The following is a 13,214-nucleotide window of genomic DNA, read 5'->3' on the forward strand; positions in this document are numbered from 1 at the left end:
CCGGCTCCCTCTGCAGCCAGTCAGAGACTTACCCTGCAGCCAGGCCGGCTCCTCTGCAGCCAGTCAGAGACTTACCCTGCAGCCAGGCCGGCTCCTCTGCAGCCAGTCAGAGACTTACCCTGCAGCCAGGCCAGCTCCTCTGCAGCCAGTCAGAGACTTACCCTGCAGCCCTGCCGGCTCCCTCTGCAGCCAGTCAGAGACTTACCCTGCAGCCAGGCCAGCTCCTCTGCAGCCAGTCAGAGACTTACCCTGCAGCCAGGCCGGCTCCTCTGCAGCCAGTCAGAGACTTACCCTGCAGCCAGGCCGGCTCCTCTGCAGCCAGTCAGAGACTTACCCTGCAGCCAGGCCGGCTCCTCTGCAGCCAGTCAGAGACTTACCCTGCAGCCAGGCCGGCTCCTCTGCAGCCAGTCAGAGACTTACCCTGCAGCCAGTCCGGCTCCCTCTGCAGCCAGTCAGAGACTTACCCTGCAGCCAGGCCGGCTCCTCTGCAGCCAGTCAGAGACTTACCCTGCAGCCAGGCCGGCTCCTCTGCAGCCAGTCAGAGACTTACACTGCAGCTAGGCCGGCTCCCTGAGCAGCCAGTCAGAGACTTACCCTGCAGCCAGGCCGGCTCCTCTGCAGCCAGTCAGAGACTTACCCTGCAGCCAGGCCGGCTCCTCTGCAGCCAGTCAGAGACTTACCCTGCAGCCAGGCCGGCTCCCTCTGCAGCCAGTCAGAGACTTACCCTGCAGCCAGGCCAGCTCCTCTGCAGCCAGTCAGAGACTTACCCTGCAGCCAGGCCGGCTCCCTCTGCAGCCAGTCAGAGACTTACCCTGCAGCCAGGCCGGCTCCTCTGCAGCCAGTCAGAGACTTACCCTGCAGCCAGTCAGAGACTTACCCTGCAGCCAGGCCGGCTCCCTCTGCAGCCAGTCAGAGACTTACCCTGCTGCCAGGCCGGCTCCTCTGCAGCCAGTCAGAGACTTACCCTGCAGCCAGTCAGAGACTTACCCTGCAGCCAGGCCGGCTCCCTCTGCAGCCAGTCAGAGACTTACCCTGCAGCCCTGCCAGCTCCCTCTGCAGCCAGTCAGAGACTTACCCAGCAGCCAGGCCGGCTCCCTCTGCAGACAGTCAGAGACTTACCCTGCAGCCAGGCCGGCTCCTCTGCAGCCAGTCAGAGACTTACCCTGCAGCCAGTCAGAGACTTACCCTGCAGCCAGGCCGGCTCCCTCTGCAGCCAGTCAGAGACTTACCCTGCAGCCCTGCCAGCTCCCTCTGCAGCCAGTCAGAGACTTACCCAGCAGCCAGGCCGGCTCCCTCTGCAGACAGTCAGAGACTTACCCTGCAGCCAGGCCGGCTCCTCTGCAGCCAGTCAGAGACTTACCCTGCAGCCAGGCCGGCTCCTCTGCAGCCAGTCAGAGACTTACCCTGCAGCCCTGCCGGCTCCCTCTGCAGCCAGTCAGAGACTTACCCTGCAGCCAGGCCGGCTCCCTCTGCAGACAGTCAGAGACTTACCCTGCAGCCAGGCCGGCTCCTCTGCAGCCAGTCAGAGACTTACCCTGCAGCCCTGCCGGCTCCCTCTGCAGCCAGTCAGAGACTTACCCTGCAGCCAGGCCGGCTCCCTCTGCAGACAGTCAGAGACTTACCCTGCAGCCAGGCCGGCTCCTCTGCAGCCAGTCAGAGACTTACCCTGCAGCCAGGCCGGCTCCTCTGCAGCCAGTCAGAGACTTACCCTGCAGCCAGGCCGGCTCCCTCTGCAGCCAGTCAGAGACTTACCCTGCAGCCAGGCCGGCTCCCTCTGCAGCCAGTCAAAGACTTACCCTGCAGCCAGGCCGGCTCCTCTGCAGCCAGTCAGAGACTTACCCTGCAGCCAGGCCGGCTCCTCTGCAGCCAGTCAGAGACTTACCCTGCAGCCAGGCCGGCTCCTCTGCAGTCAGTCAGAGACTTACACTGCAGAAAGGCCGGCTCCCTGAGCAGCCAGTCAGAGACTTACTCTGTAGCCAGGCCGGCTCCTCTGCAGCCAGTCAGAGACTTACCCTGCAGCGCGGCCGGCTCCCTCTGCAGCCAGTCAGAGACTTACCCTGCAGCCAGGCCGGCTCCTCTGCAGCCAGTCAGAGACTTACCCTGCAGCCAGTCAGAGACTTACCCTGCAGCCAGGCCGGCTACCTCTGCAGCCAGTCAGAGACTTACCCTGCAGCAAGGCCGGCTCCCTCTGCAGCCAGTCAGAGACTTACACTGCAGCCAGGCCGGCTCCTCTGCAGCCAGTCAGAGACTTACCCTGCAGCCAGTCAGAGACTTACCCTGCAGCCAGGCCGGCTCCCTCTGCAGCCAGTCAGAGACTTACCCTGCAGCCCTGCCGGCTCCCTCTGCAGCCAGTCAGAGACTTACCCAGCAGCCAGGCCGGCTCCTCTGCAGCCAGTCAGAGACTTACCCTGCAGCCCTGCCGGCTCCCTCTGCAGCCAGTCAGAGACTTACCCTGCAGCCAGGCCGGCTCCCTCTGCAGACAGTCAGAGACATACCCTGCAGCCAGGCCGGCTCCTCTGCAGCCAGTCAGAGACTTACCCTGCAGCCAGGCCGGCTCCCTGTGCAGCCAGTCAAAGACTTACCCTGCAGCCAGGCCGGCTCCTCTGCAGCCAGTCAGAGACTTACCCTGCAGCCAGGCCGGCTCCCTCGGCAGCCAGTCAGAGACTTACCCTGCAGCCAGGCCGGCTCCCTCTGCAGCCAGTCAGAGACTTACCCTGCAGCCAGGCCGGCTCCTCTGCAGCCAGTCAGAGACTTACCCTGCAGCCAGGCCGGCTCCTCTGCAGCCAGTCAGAGACTTACCCTGCAGCCAGGCCAGCTCCCTGTGCAGCCAGTCAAAGACTTACCCTGCAGCCAGTCAAAGACTTACCCTGCAGCCAGGCCGGCTCCTCTGCAGCCAGTCAGAGACTTACCCTGCAGCCAGGCCGGCTCCCTCGGCAGCCAGTCAGAGACTTACCCTGCAGCCAGGCCGGCTCCCTCTGCAGCCAGTCAGAGACTTACCCTGCAGCCAGGCCGGCTCCTCTGCAGCCAGTCAGAGACTTACCCTGCAGCCAGGCCGGCTCCTCTGCAGCCAGTCAGAGACTTACCCTGCAGCCAGGCCAGCTCCCTGTGCAGCCAGTCAGAGACTTACCCTGCAGCCAGGCCGGCTCCTCTGCAGCCAGTCAGAGACTTACCCTGCAGCCAGGGCGGCTCCTCTGCAGCCAGTCAGAGACTTACCCTGCAGCCAGGCCGGCTCCTCTGCAGCCAGTCAGAGACTTACCCTGCAGCCAGGCCGGCTCCTCTGCAGCCATTCAGAGACTTACCCTGCAGCCAGGCCGACTCCCTCTGCAGCAAGTCAGAGACTTACCCTGCAGCCAGGCCGGCTCCCTGTGCAGCCAGTCAGAGACTTACCCTGCAGCGCGGCCGGCTCCTCTGCCTCCACTAGGCAGCTCTAATGATGGTCGCTCAGGCTGCTCAGCCTCAACTCCTCTCTGCTGTGCACGCAGCGTAGCCATCTAGAGGGGCGTGTCTATGGACAGGACATCCGACGCCGGGCCCCCTGATCACTCGGGCCCCATAGCAGTTGCGTGGTCTGCCTCTATGGACGGTACGCCACTGCCTCTGAGTTTGTTTGTATGTTGTTAGTTTTTGTCTTAGGCTATGTCCCCACGATGCAGAAATGCTCAGGATTTTTTCCTGAGCGTTTCTGCATCTCCCTGGCAGAAAAAAACGCATGCGGATTGTACATGCGGATTGTACATGCGGATTGTACATGCGGATTGTACATGCGGATTGTACATGCGGATCGTACATGCGGATTGTACATGTGGATTGTACATGCGGATTGTACATGCGCTTTTCCTGCCAGGGACATGCGGATGTGAAGCGTTCTTCACATGCATTTCCGCATGCGGGTGTCAAGCGCTTTCCAAGCGATTTTAGCATCACTTGGAAAGTGCTTGACAACTAGGTCACACTATATAAATCCATGCAAACGGCATGGATTTATATAGTGTGACCCGAGAGAATGGTTAAAAATAAAAAAATTAACCTATACTTACCTTCTGATGGCCCCTGCAGTCTTGCTGCGCTCCTGTGCTGGCTGCCGGCAGATCGCGGTACGCTGTACTGAAAGACCTGCCGTCACATGACTGTGACGTCACCGCAGGTCCTTCAGTCCTGCGCGATCTATCGGCAAGCACAGGGAAGGAGTCCGGGGGCCGTCGGAAGGTGAATATAATCTTTATTTTTTATTTTATTCTTTTTTTTACAGCTTTTAATGGTACCTGGGTGTGGAGGAGAGTCTCCTGTCCTCCACACCCGGGTACCATCCGCACATTAGAACGCGCCAATTACGCAAGTACAGATGCAGTCTTGCCGAATTGGCGCGTTCTAATGCAAGTCGATGGCGGGGAAAACGTAGCGCTTCCGCAAAATTAATGGACATGCTGCAGATTTTTGAGCGCAGCATAAACGCTGCGGAAAAATCCGCAGCATGGGCATTGAAAGTGCGGAATTGCATTGGAGACCATGGGGGAAGGTTTACCAAGCGTTTCCCAAGCGTTTACGCTACGGAAATTCCGCAGCATAAACGCTTGAAAAACGCATCGTGGGCACACAACCTTACTGGGTGACATATTATTGTACCCTTTTAATTGCACTAAGTAAAGGTTATATTTTAACTAAACTTTCATACCACTTTGCTTGGATTAATGTCTATAAGGACGTCCTCTGTACAGTAACTTCAATCTAGATGTCTCAGTACAGAGGTGACTAGATCAGAGTTGCTGCAGTAAGGTTCATGATCTCTGTGCACTGTACTGTGTATAAGGACGTCCTCTGTACAGTAACTTCAGTCTAGTTGTCTCAGTACAGAGGTGACTAGATCGGAGTTGCTGCACTGAGGTCCATGATCTCTGTGCACTGTACTGTGTATAAGGACGTCCTCTGTACAGTAACTTCAATCTAGATGTCTCAGTACAGAGGTGACTAGATCGGAGTTGCAGCACTGAGGTCCATGATCTCTGTGCACTGTACTGTGTATAAGGACATCCTCTGTACAGTAACTACAATCTAGATGTCTCAGTACAGAGGTGACTAGATGGGAGTTGCTGTACTGAGGTTCATGATCTCTGTGCACTGTACTGTGTATAAGGACGTCCTCTGTACAGTAACCTCAATCTAGATGTCTCAGTACAGAGGTGACTAGATCGGAGTTGCAGCACTGAGGTCCATGATCTCTGTGCACTGTACTGTGTATAAGGACGTCCTCTGTACAGTAACTACAATCTAGATGTCTCAGTACAGAGGTGACTAGATCGGAGTTGCTGCACTGAGGTCCATGATCTCTGTGCACTGTACTGTGTATAAGGACATCCTCTGTACAGTAACTTCAGTTTAGTTGTCTCAGTACAGATGTGACTAGATCGGAGTTGCTGTACTGAGGTCCATGATCTCTGTGCACTGTACTGTGTATAAGGACATCTTCTGTACAGTAACTTCAATCTAGATGTCTCAGTACAGAGGTGACTAGATCAGAGTTGCTGCAGTAAGGATCATGATTTCTGTGCACCGTACTGTGTATAAGGACGTCCTCTGTACAGTAACTTCAATCTAGATGTCTCAGTACAGAGGTGACTAGATCGGAGTTGCTGCACTGAGGTCCATGATCTCTGTGCACTGTACTGTGTATAAGGACGTCCTCTGTACAGTAACTTCAATCTAGATGTCTCAGTACAGAGGTGACTAGATCGGAGTTGCAGCACTGAGGTCCATGATCTCTGTGCACTGTACTGTGTATAAGGACGTCCTCTGTACAGTAACTACAATCTAGATGTCTCAGTACAGAGGTGACTAGATCAGAGTTGCAGCACTGAGGTCCATGATCTCTGTGCACTGTACTGTGTATAAGGACGTCCTCTGTACAGTAACCTCAGTCTAGATGTCTCAGTACAGAGGTCACTAGATCAGAGTTGCTGTACTGAGGTCCATGATCTCTGTGCACTGTACTGTGTATACGAACGTCCTCTGTACAGTAACTTCAGTTTAGATGTCTCAGTACAGATGTGACTAGATCGGAGTTGCTGTACTGAGGTCCATGATCTCTGTGCACTGTACTGTGTATAAGGACGTCTTCTGTACAGTAACTTCAATCTAGATGTCTCAGTACAGAGGTGACTAGATCAGAGTTGCTGCAGTAAGGATCATGATTTCTGTGCACCGTACTGTGTATAAGGACGTCCTCTGTACAGTAACTTCAATCTAGATGTCTCAGTACAGAGGTGACTAGATCGGAGTTGCTGCACTGAGGTCCATGATCTCTGTGCACTGTACTGTGTATAAGGACGTCCTCTGTACAGTAACTTCAATCTAGATGTCTCAGTACAGAGGTGACTAGATCGGAGTTGCAGCACTGAGGTCCATGATCTCTGTGCACTGTACTGTGTATAAGGACATCCTCTGTACAGTAACTACAATCTAGATGTCTCAGTACAGAGGTGACTAGATCAGAGTTGCAGCACTGAGGTCCATGATCTCTGTGCACTGTACTGTGTATAAGGACGTCCTCTGTACAGTAACCTCAGTCTAGATGTCTCAGTACAGAGGTCACTAGATCAGAGTTGCTGTACTGAGGTCCATGATCTCTGTGCACTGTACTGTGTATACGAACGTCCTCTGTACAGTAACTTCAGTCTAGATGTCTCAGTACAGAGGTGACTAGATGGGAGTTGCTGTACTGAGGTTCATGATTTCTGTGCACTGTACTGTGTATAAGGACGTCCTCTGTACAGTAACTTCAATCTAGATGTCTCAGTACAGAGGTGACTAGATCAGAGTTGCTGTAGTGAGATTCATAGTTTGTGTGCACTGTACTGTGTATAAGGACGTCCTCTGTACAGTAACTTCAATCTAGATGTCTCAGTACAGAGGTGACTAGATCGGAGTTGCTGTAGTGAGATTCATAGTTTGTGTGCACTGTACTGTGTATAAGGACGTCCTCTGTACAGTAACTTCAATCTAGATGTCTCAGTACAGAGGTGACTAGATGGGAGTTGCTGCACTGAGGTCCATGATTTCTGTGCACTGTACTGTGTATAAGGACGTCCTCTGTACAGTAACTTCAATCTAGATGTCTCAGTACAGAGGTGACTAGATCAGAGTTGCTGTACTGAGATTCATAGTTTGTGTGCACTGTACTGTGTATAAGGACGTCCTCTGTACAGTAACTTCAGTCTAGATGTCTCAGTACAGAGGTGACTAGATGGGAGTTGCTGCACTGAGGTCCATGATCTCTGTGCACTGTACTGTGTATAAGGACGCCCCTTGTACAGCAACTCCATGCTAGCCGTCTCACTACAGAGGTGACTAGCTTGGAGTTGCTGTATGGAGGCTCGTGATGTCTGTGCACTGTAAGGAATATAAGTATGTTCTCTATACAGTAACTCCATTCTGTCTCACTACAGAGATGACTAGAACTGAGTTGCTGCAGTGAGGTACATGATTTCTGGGCACAGTAGTACAGCTTGCCTAACGGACGTATCTAAATAATAATGATTGTGCCTGCGCACAGAAGCATTTTTTGGGGGGCTTGCACCAAGATCCCTTGGAAATGAGCAGTAAACATTATTCTGCATTCATTTATTGATCAAATTGGGGTAAATAAACAGCAAAACAGCTATGTTAGGCATGTGTGAGAAGCACACGATCACTCATGTCTACGGATGGGACTAGCTAGACTATTATTATAACCACGTGCACTCTGCCTAAAGGATAGTAACTCTGCAAAGGGATTCTGTCATAAAGACAAAAAAAGACGGCTCCAATGTAGTGCAGGCACTCGGTGCACCCTTGTTGTGCCGAACAGTTCAGTGCACTTTACCACATACTTGCTTTTCTCTAGTCCAGGTGTATGAGCCTTAATGGGGTATAATTGTCCGCACCTAGAAAAATAAATAATTTGAGTGGGGTGAGGGGGGTTGTGCTTCATTCTTAGCAAGACAAAGTGCCATTTTCAGGGACACCATATTTCTTTTCTACAACCCCTGGCAAAAATTATGGAGTCACCGGGCTCGGAGGATGTTCATTCAGTTGTTTAATGTTGTTGAAAAAAAGCAGATCACAGACATGGCACAAAACTAAAGTAATTTCAAATGGCAACTTTATGGCTTTAAGAAACACTAAAAGAAATCAAGATTAAAAATGTGGTACCACATCCTGATCCTCATCTTCTAGTCCTGTTCCCATCCTGGTCCCCTGCGGACATTAGCTGCTGGCCTGTGATTGACCCACAGTTGGCATTGGTAGAGCTGAGCAAAGAGCTTGTCTGTGCACGGCGCCTGCAATATGTTCCACTGAAAAAGTGCTGACGTGCCACAATCCTCAAGGTGTATGGTGCCTGCGGCCTGCATGAAGCAGCCCCTGTGGCAAAATGTTTGAGACCCCCGCTCGAGTCTATAAAGCTACAGCTGCCAATCAAAATACAGGGTGCCATGATACACTGAGGGGCTGCCATTGGTTTGATTAGTTATTCTGTGATGACAGAGTCTCTTTACCCCCTGAGTGATTTCAGACCAATCACCTATTCTGTGGAGAAGTGATAAAGATTTACAAGACAGTGACTTGAAGGGTCAACGTGATATTTGACATTTTTTCTCAACATTTTATTTCAGTTCTATTTTCAAGCAGATCAGGGGGTGTTCATATCCTGAGACGACCATAAGCTGCCCCCAAAAAACTCACTGTCTTCACCGAGGGGTGCGCAGTTCAGGCATAAGAAAGGTATACTCAGTCCATAATACGGAGGGCTTGTAGTGATCGATGGGTTATTGTATTGTGGGGTGTCTAGGTTCTGCTTGAAAGTATAAGGACATTCACAAATGAAAAAGATATAATACAAGGTTTACTTAAATCTTGCAAATGAGAAAACAGGTGTACTGGTGTGATAATTCTAATAATACAGGTGCATATCACTAAATTAGAATATCATCAAAAAGTTAATTTATTTCAGTTCTTCAATACAAAAAGTGAAACTCATATAGAGTCATTACAGACAGAGTCATCTATTTCAAGTGTTTATTTCTGTTAATGTTGATGATTATGGCTTACAGCCAATGAAAACACAAAAGTCATTATCTCAATAAATTAGAATAATTAACAAAAAACACCTGCAAAGGCTTCCTAAGCATTTAACAAGGTCCCTTAGTCTGTTTCAGTAGGCTCCACAAACATGGGGAAGACTGCTGACTTGACAGATGTCCAGAAGGCAGTCACTGACACACTCCACAAGGTCTCAGAGTCTGGAGGAAGAGTGGAGAGCCCACAATCCAAGCTGCTGGAGGTCTAGTGTGAAGTTTCCACAATCGGTGATGGTTTGGGGAGCCATGTCATCTGCTGGTGTAGGTCCACTGTGTTTTATCAAGACCAAAGTCAGTGCAGCCGTCTACCAGGACATTTTACAGCACTTCATGCTTCCCTCTGCCGACAAGCTTTTTGGAGATGGAAATGTCATTCTCCAGCAGGACTTGGCCCCTGTCCACACTGCCAAAAGTACCAATACCTGGTTTAAAAACAACAGTATCACTGTGCTTGGTTGGCAGCAAACTCGCCTGACCTTAACCCCATAGAGAATCTATTATAGAGAATCTATGGGGTATTGTCAAGAGGAAGATGAGAGACATCAGACCCAACAATGATGACGAGCTGAAGGCTGCTATCAAAGCCATTTAAAAGTGTACTCAATAGTACAACTAGGACAAAAATTAACTACACATATCAATAAAAGCACCATATGAGGGATGGATAATAAGGGTGGTAGGTAGTACAGACAGACTTGCCCTAAGCAGCCCTAGTGGAGTATCTCTCCCTCCCTAACATCGGAGTGTTTTCACCCTAGTAGTGCAGATTGGTGTCCCCGCTCCTCGGAGGCTGTCCCTTGCTTATCCCTACGTATCCCTAAGCACACACACAAACAATAAACATATTGACCAGCAGTATATACTAGTCATGCCATAATTGACATGCTAAACATCAAAAAATCACACAACATTTATGTCAGTGGAAAAAACAATAAATACACAGAGGAATGGATCCCATAAATAATTTGTCAACAAATAAGGACCACCCCCTCTAAATTTTTGCTCATATAGGTAGATAGATAAGAGCAGCAATCACCCACTTATACAAATGAGTACCATTACATGACAGAAATACTGTTCAAAACACCAAAAAAGAGAAATGGACTTATCTGATCTCTAGTCCATCTGAGGTCACGGTAGATGCCTTGGGCGATGTTTCCTTTAAATCCCTCAATAGGTAACTGTCCAGGACAAATCACAGAGGTTCCACAATGTTTCAAAGTATGGTTCCAAACACACCAGACATCCGCTTTTCCAATCCCTCTTTTCGCCGCACTTCCGCAGAATAATTGGTAATGCTGTGGATTTTTCCGCAATGATAATCCGCAGCGGAAATTTCCGCATGTGCACAGCACATGCGGATTATCATTGGGGAACATGGCAGACCTTCTACCAAGCATTTTTAAGCGTTTCTGCAGCGGAATTGCCGCTGCGGAAACGCTTAAAAAACGAATAGTGGGCACACAGCCTAAAAAAAATTATTATAATTAATATTGTGCCAAATTAATTTCACGTGAACTATCACATGATCTATCACAGGGGATCATGTGACATGTCACATGATACATCAGGTGTGTGTGTGTCCTGGGCCCTTGCCACTCTTAATCCACTCCTGGCCCCCTCACACCACCCACACAGCCCCCTGGATGCCCCTCACACCACCCCCCCTTTATGCCAGCACAGCATTTATTCACATGGTCAGTTCTCCCCGCCTCAGTCCTCACAGCACAACGCTGAACACGAGCTCCTCATCACCAGTCCTCCTGTCCCGGCACAATGTGCGCACTGCTGCAGCTGCAGGTGGAATAGTGTCCACTGGACTGAGAAGGCCCCGCCCCTTCCGGTGACGTCATGATTCCATGAAATCACTCCTCCCCCTCAAGACATCAACTCCAATCTAGACGCTCCCCTGTTGCTGAGGCGTGGTGACGCTGTAGCTGGGTGATTGCAGTCAGAGTAGTGGTGTTTGGCGTCTGTACTACAGGTAAGAAGATGGGAATGTGCCAAGGTGATTACTACATTCAGGACAATAAGTAGCTAGCTGTAGGTGTGCAGAATCCCACTTCCAATATTGTCAGGCTCCCGCACCCCCTGGTGTCGTGGGCTGTCGGGCTCCCGCACCCCCTGGTGTCGTGGGCTGTCGGGCTCCCGCACCCCTTCGTGTCGTGGGCTGTCGGGCTCCCGCACCCCCTCGTGTCGTGGGCTGTCGGGCTCCCGCACCCCCTCGTGTCGTGGGCTGTCGGGCTCCCGCACCCCCTCGTGTCGTGGGCTGTCGGGCTCCCGCACCCCCTCGTGTCGTGGGCTGTCGGGCTCCCGCACCCCCTCGTGTCGTGGGCTGTCGGGCTCCCGCACCCCCTCGTGTCGTGGGCTGTCGGGCTCCCGCACCCCCTCGTGTCGTGGGCTGTCGGGCTCCCGCACCCCCTCGTGTCGTGGGCTGTCGGGCTCCCGCACCCTTCATGTCGTGGGCTGTCAGGCTCCCGCACCCCCTCGTGCCCTAGGCTGTCAGTCTCCCGCACCCCGTCGTGCCGTGGGCTGTCAGGCTCCCGCACTCTCCCCTTGTCGTTGTCTGTGGAGAAGATTAATACATATTTTCATTTTTCAGGTTTTCTCTTATAAAACAAGATCCCTGAGCTTCTGTCTTTGACCGAAAAAATGGCGTCTGACAAGTCGCTGCTGTCTGTAGAAATGAACACAAACATGGAGGAAGCGCTGTATGAACAGATGCTGATGAAGGTACGAAAGATGAATTGGAGAGGCCAGCAATCACAGGGTGAATGTCTCCTCCGTCAGCCGCCGGGGGCGCTGCAGTCTCCAACATTTACCTAATGTGTATTGTTGGCTTTAGACCCCTCACAGTTGTACTATTTTGGTGCAGGAAAAATCAGTTTGCAGAACCATCCTGTTCATGTTACTCACTGATTCTCACTTGTTGCCTCATTTCAGGCCAAACAGGAGATACAGAGCAGAATACCGAACTTACCAGAAAGCAGACAGATCAGACCCCAATCGGGTGAGATGAGCGTCCTCTGATTATTATCCAGATTACTTTGTGCATATTATGTGACAGATACCACAGTGGGGCAGTGGGGTCTTATTGACTGCAACGGTCACATGATGCAACCAACGTGGGGGGTCACATCGTTTTTTCTTATACAGTTGGTTACATGTAAATGCTGCTTGGCTTTTGCCAATTTTATTGTATTTTTGTTCACTTTTTGTTTTTATTTCTGTGTTAGGTTTCTGCATTAAAACTCGCACATCCAAAAATACCAAAATCTTTATTAACATCTGCAAGTCGAACCAGATCCCAGCGCCCCCGGACCTGACGGAGCAGTAGTTAGTTAGCATCCTGGAATCTGATGATCCCTCTGGCTATCAAGTCCCCATGAGCCTTGGAGAGCCCCATGTTGAAGTTGATAATAGTACGGTTTTTTTTAATACAGCGCGTCTCTTTTTAAAGGGGTAGTCCAGAGATATCCTTAAAGGGGTTAAAATAGCAAGTATTACAACTTACTAATCCTCAATGGTCAAAGGTGCCATCTCCACAGGTTCTGGTAGGTCCACTTCCAGTCTGCGGAATAAAGTTTGACATCTTGTTGTTGACTTTTGAACTTTTTTGGTTTAGATTTGGGACTTAAAGGGATTGTCCACTACTTGGATTCCCCTTTAAGAACTTATACCACTTATTCATAGCAGCCCTACTAAGGTCAATGGATTGAGTCGGCACCGCAAAGTATCTAAGTCCTGGTGCACTTTGTCCTACAGGTTGATGCGGCTGCACTGCATACGACATAGTGATTAATGGCACCTTCTTTGAGAAAATTAAGGTAACTGCAATTGCTTATTTCGACATACGAGCTGTCTGCTCTCCTTTGTGTCAGCTCCTTACTTTGTATTTTTTTTATTAGAATAATGAGCTTTTCAGGGAATTTTTTATCACCGTGGCCATGGAGGGACTAGAGAACAAGTACCAAATGGAGCTGTCAAGAGGTAACGACCGCATCACTGATATTTTCCTTGATTTTTTCCATCGACCACACAAGGACTTGTTCTTTCGTGGAGCAAGTTTACCATATAATATATTGAAAATTTTTATGTACCAAC

The 13,214-nt window shown here is 50.7% G+C and overlaps 1 long non-coding RNA gene across 1 annotated transcript; it reads left to right on the forward strand.

Annotated features, from left to right (window-relative positions):
- Positions 1-10,998: 10,998 nt before the first annotated feature.
- LOC141206902 (uncharacterized) lies at positions 10,999-12,114 on the forward strand. Its single transcript, XR_012277419.1, has 3 exons — positions 10,999-11,094; positions 11,713-11,843; positions 12,054-12,114. It is a non-coding gene; the product is annotated as an uncharacterized lncRNA (long non-coding RNA).
- Positions 12,115-13,214: the final 1,100 nt, after the last annotated feature.

The sequence above is a fragment of the Phyllobates terribilis genome, unplaced genomic scaffold (genome assembly GCF_046119375.1).
Source record: "Phyllobates terribilis strain yellow unplaced genomic scaffold, ASM4611937v1 Scaffold_144__1_contigs__length_4642544, whole genome shotgun sequence".
Classification (NCBI taxonomy): domain Eukaryota; kingdom Metazoa; phylum Chordata; class Amphibia; order Anura; family Dendrobatidae; genus Phyllobates; species Phyllobates terribilis.